A 6,000-nucleotide genomic window follows, 5' to 3' on the forward strand; every position below is an offset into this window, starting at 1 on the left:
ATGAGCAACTTCGTAACTGTGTATCTCACTGTGATTCAATTTTTTAAATTAAATTAAATTAGAAGGAAAAAAAGAATGAAAAAAAAAGAACCCCTATCCCCCCAATGGCCAATCCCCTACCTTCCCGCAGTGCTCCTTGGGGTGGGTCATTACTGGAGAATAGACCTGAACTGGATTGAGGTCACCTTTGTTTGTAGCCTGAATCTACTGAGACTATCATTCATCTTCTTTTCTGAACTGAGCACATACCCCCAAACTGATTTTACTTACTGGTTTTTGTTTTCTCTTCCCCATCACCCGGAGCACTTAAGACTCACCAGGCAGGGCTGGAGTGATAGCACAGTGGGTAGGGCGTTTGCCTTCATGCAGCCAACCCGGGTTTGATTCCCAGCATCCCATATGGTCCTCCGAGCACCGCCAGGAGTGATTCCTGAGCGCAGAGCCAGGGGTAACCCCTGAGCATCGCCGGGTGTGACCCCCCCCCCAAAAAAAAATTCACCAGGCATTTCTGCATCTCTGTCCCTTCCAGGTTGGTCCATGACCTTAGTCCCTGTCATATTTTCCCAGGTGACAGGCACCTTTTTCTTGAGTACACAGCCATATGTCTGTTTCTGGGTGGCTCGGCTGCACCCAGCACAGCACTTCCAGCAGAAGGCCACTGAATTTTCGTGCAGTTGATGGAATTGTTGACACCATCTGCCAGAGGCCTGGGGACCAGAGAACTCTCAAGAAGGCCTGAGCATCATTGCATCATTTCTGTTACTAATTTGTCTCTAGGTTGTCTCCCAACCTTGAGTAAGAGAAACAGTCTATCTTTTCTTCTCCTGGCTTTGGCAAGTGGAAAGAGAGAGAGAAAGAGAGAGAGACACAGAGAGAGAGAGAGAGAGAGAGAGAGAGAGAGAGAGAGAGAGAGAGAGAGACAGACAGAGGCAGAGAGAGACAGAGACAGAGACAGAGAAGATCATAAAGGAGGAAACGGTAGAAGACCTATAGCACCTATAACACACACAATCCATCAAATCAAACCCAGCTGATCAATAGCTGGTTGTACCTCGAGGAAGGCGATCATTTCCTTCAGGGATAGAAGCATTGTGTATTTATTTTCTCTTTCTCCTTCTTGCCTTTTCTTAGCCACCAAAGCATCTATTGAGTGTTTCCAAGTTTGGGAAGGGAGTTCCCCTGCCTTTACCTCATCTGACTTTCCCGAACGTTCCCGGTGCTAAGTGACAGGCGATCATTTCTGCTTTCCAGATTTTAAGATCTGCACTTTCCTAAGAGCCTCTTAGCCAATCAAGAAGATATTTCTTGTAAGTCAGCAAGAAAGGCATGACTTATTCATATCAGATTTTAGAAAAAATGTTTTTCCTGGTGGTAAAAAACAGGTGAATTCCCATACGACATCAGAAAATAAAAATCTCCAGACACATTAAAATCTTATTATACAAATGTTGTTTGGTAACTATTAGAAAACACAGGCAACTATTTATTTATCTGATCCATATAGTGAAAGAATTCTTTGAGCATAAAACAGTGCAGAAAATCACAATAGAAAGGATGAATTAATTAGCCCCACAAAGACCTTAAGTGTAGCTATAAAAAGTAAAATAAAATATGAGATATGTAATACAGCAGATAAGGAGCTTGCTTTGCACAAACCCATCTGGATTTGTCCCCAAACAACACACATGTTCTGCTCAGCCCAGCCAGAAGTGATCCCTGCACACACTTAGGTATGGTCCCAAACCAGAAAATGAAATAAAATAAATAAATAATCAGCTGGGAAAACAGTAGCCATCTACCTACACAACAAGCAAAAGGTTAAGATTCTGACCATGTGAGGTATCCATACAAATCAATAAGGAAAAGAGATAGAGGAGTGTCTAGATAGAAGTTAAAAATCAATAGATGATTTACAAACAGAGAACCACAGAGGTCTGCCCAGGACACAGAAGAAAAGCTATTCAGCCACCAAAAAAAAAAAAAAAAAGAAGAAGAAGAAAATTCAAAGAAATTAAAAATAAAGTTACCAAATTCAACTTCTTGCTTATCAAATCAGTGAAAAATATAAATATTGATAGTAGCAGGTGCTACTCAGGTGAAGTGAGAAGAATATAAATGATATGACCTTTCTGGAATGTGCTTCAGCAATGTGTATCAGGAACCTTTAAAATAACCATATTCGGGGCTGGAGTGATAGCACAGCGGGTAGGGCGTTTGCCTTGCACGCAGCCAACATGGCCGATACAGGTTCGATTTCCAGCACCCCATATGGTCCCCTGAGCACCGCCAGGAGCAATATCTGAGTGCATGAGCCAGGAGTAACCCCTGAGCATCACCAGTTGTGACCCAAAAAGCTAAAAAATAAAATAAAATAACCATATTCTTTGATCTAGTCATTCTTCTCTCATGGGTATTTAATCCCCCTAACAACAACAACAACAAAAAAAAAAAACAATAAGGATGGGCTATGCTCCTTTGTATAATAGTTTAGGTTTTAGGATGCAAAGAGTTTTGCAAATGTGCATCAGGGAAGAATAAAATGAATGACAGATGTCTGCCATCTGCAAATGTGTGCCAGGCAAGCATAGAATAAGACCATTTATAGGGGCTGGAGTGATAGCACAGCGGGTAGGCCGTTTGCCTTGCAAGCGGCCAACAAGGGTTCGATTCCCAGCATCCCATATGGTCCCCTGAGCACTGCCAGGAGTAATTCCTGAGTGCAGAGCCAGGAGTAACCTCTGTGCATTGTCAGGTGTGATCCAAAAAGCAAAAAAATAAGAATAATAAGATTATCTATAGTCTCTTAGATATAGGGACAGTATGGGAAAAAATAAAATAGGATAAAATAACTTGCCAGGTTTCTCAGAGATATTACATGTACCTCTAGATTTGTTCCATGGTTCTTGATACTCTTTGAAACTGTGATAAATTCTGTTTTCTTTTAAATTTATGTTTTCTGGTTGTGTATTCCAAGGTTAGTGAAATGCAATTGACTTTTCTAACTTGTTTATTATTTCTAATAATTTTCTCATTGATTATTTGTATTTTTACTGTGAAGTTATGTCATCTGAAAATAATGGCAGTTCTACTTCTTTATTTCAATCCTTTCCTTTTCTTCTCTTGCTCTGCGACTGGCTTTCAATACCATGTGGAGAAATAAAAGATAAAAAATAGAATAGGAAATTGGCAGGACTTTATATTTTTAAGGGCATCTGCTGATTAGCTCTGTGAAATACCCCAGCTTCTGATCTTCATGTACCTGTTGTATACTAATGTTTACTTAAACAATGTCAGCCTGGGTTGGGGCGTGACCTTGTATTAAAATGCAAGTGGCCAAGCTGTGAAACCAGTGATAGCTTCCCAAATGACCTCAAGCTTGGACAGTCCATGTGTGTATTTGTCTCCTGATGTGTTGGTCTCATTCTCTGCTACTGTCCTATGATGGATGGAGGTCATGGGTGCCAATCTAACTGGCATTCAACACTTTCTGAGCACTGTACCCACAGACTCCCTGAAACGTGGGCTGAGAAAACCAGAAGGTTCTGGCACACCTAGAGAATGAGTTGTTAAAAAATAGTGCCTCTGTATTTCATTTATTTATTTGTTCTTTGGTTTGGGGTCCGTACCCAGTGCTGCTTGGGGGTTTCTCCCAACTCTGTGTTAGGGTCAAGGGAGAATGATTTCTTTCAGGGATCAAACTTGAGGTCTAACATACAAAGCATATGCTCAAGTCCTTTGAGTTGACTGAACACAGCAAATTTTGATTTGTGTGTGTGTGTGTGTGTGTGTTATGAGGCTGGGGATAAAACCCAGGTCTCATGCATACAAGGCACTAGAGCTTTAATGCTGAGCCATACTCTCAACCCTGAACACAACTACTGCTTTTGTTTGTTTTATTTTGGTTTGGGGGCCACATTTAGTCATTCTCAGGGCTTAATTCTAGTTCTATGCTCAGGGACCACTCCTGGTGGTGTTCAGGAACCATATATGGTTCTGGGGTGAAACCAGGGTTAGTTCCATGCTAGGGAAAAGCCTTACCCCCTGTAGTCCAAGATCGTACTTTTAAATTTTGATGGAAAGGAAAAATATTTAGGTGTTAATGTTAAGTGAGAAATTTATGTGCAATGTAATCTAGAGTATATAATCTCAAATACATAAATATAGGTCTGGATAAAGAGACTGGGAATTTGGGGGCTGGAGAGATAGCACAGCGGGTAGGCATTTGCCTTGTATGCGGCCGACCCGGGTTTGATTCTCAGCATCCCATATGGCCCTCTGAGTACCACCAGGAGTAATTCCTGAGTGCAGAGCCAGGAGTAACCCCTGTGCATCGCCGGATGTGACCCAAAAAGAAAAAATAAATAAATAAATAAATAAATAAAGGAATTTACCAGGGCCGGAGCAATAGAATAGCAGGGTGGGCATTTACCTTGCATGCGGCCGACCTGGGTTTGATCCCCACCATTTCTGCATATGGTCCCCTGAGAACTGCCAGGAGTAATACCTGAGCCCAGAGCCAGGAGTGACCCCTGTGCATTGCTGGGTGTGACCCCCGCCAATAAAAGAGAGACTGGGAAGCAATACCCGCATGGAAGTCCTTGTGAATAAGAAAGATAGCTACTTTTTAAAAAAAATTTATTGAATAACCGTGAGATTGTTACAAGCTTTCATGTTTGGGTTACAATCACACAATGATCAAACACCCATCCCTCCACCAGTGCACATTCCCCACCACCAACATCCCCGGTATAACCCCCTTTCCCACCCTCCCTCTGCCTCCATGGCAGACATGATTCCCCATAATCTCTCTCTACTTTGGGGCATTATGGTTTGCAATATAGACTCTGAGAGGTTATCATGTTTGGTTCTTTATCTACTTTCTGCACACATCTCCCATCCCGACCGATTCCTCCAGCCATCTTTTTCTTAGTTGGATAGTTACTTTTGAAAAACTTATTTCTGGCTTTCTGCAATGAATGACTTTTATTATGACTAGTATTCTAGCCAAACAAAAATCTTGGAAAGCTCATGAACTCCAATAATTCCAAAGTCACCCTGCTTTCTCTTCCATCCCTTTTTCATGCCATTGGAGAGAGAAGCACACAACCAGACACAACTTCAAAGCCTGCAATACTCCATGGCCTTTATGAGTTGGTGGAGACACAGAGTTCGTCAGAATCAGCCCAAGTTCATGCTCCTGGGTTCTGCTCTCTCAGCTTCCTGTTATTCGAGATTTAACACGTAGATGCTGGTGTGTACCATCGGTAGCTCACACTTGAATGTGGTTTAACGAGCACACACTACAGCATCAGCCTCAATGCAGCGCCAGCTAAGTCCCATGTCAGCCAGACACGTGGTATTTTAACCCTGTAGCCACCATTGCCTGTACCCCTGATGGCTTCATCCTGGTTGTGCCCCCAAATCCCCAGGCTCCGGTGAAGTTCCCAGAGCCACAAAGAGGCCGGCAGAGAATCCAAAAGGAAAAAAAGGCAGAAAATGGACTGTACATCTCAACCTACTGTAAGCATAAGCTTGGCCTCGTGTTCTCTAACCTTACTTTCCTCTACTCTCTTCAACTCCTCTTATATACCTTGGAATGTAACTGCACCCTATTTAAATTTTCTCTGGGGTGCAAAAATGATAAACATTACTGCTAGTACTCTATTACTACTAATTATCTACTACTACTCTAACCTCAAGAAGTTTCATATAATCTTTTTTCAACCTTATAACTATATTTGTGTTTTTCACTTAACCGTAGTGTATATCTGCAGTTACAAAACATATCATATGTTCAGTGAGTTGATGTTTTTTTGCATCCATTGACTTGGAGGCATTGATATACCATTTCTTTTTAATACAAAGAGAAAATATCCTCATTGTGGCATAAAGGAAGTAAAGTAAATGTTTAATTGTCCAAAAGTGTGTAATTTATATTTGGTTTTAAAAATAAAGTTGCTATTTTAATAAAAATAATAATTTTTAAAAAACCCAAAAACC

Source organism: Sorex fumeus, unplaced genomic scaffold (assembly GCF_029834395.1).
Source record: "Sorex fumeus unplaced genomic scaffold, SorFum_2.1 ptg000128l, whole genome shotgun sequence".
Classification (NCBI taxonomy): Eukaryota; Metazoa; Chordata; class Mammalia; order Eulipotyphla; family Soricidae; genus Sorex; species Sorex fumeus.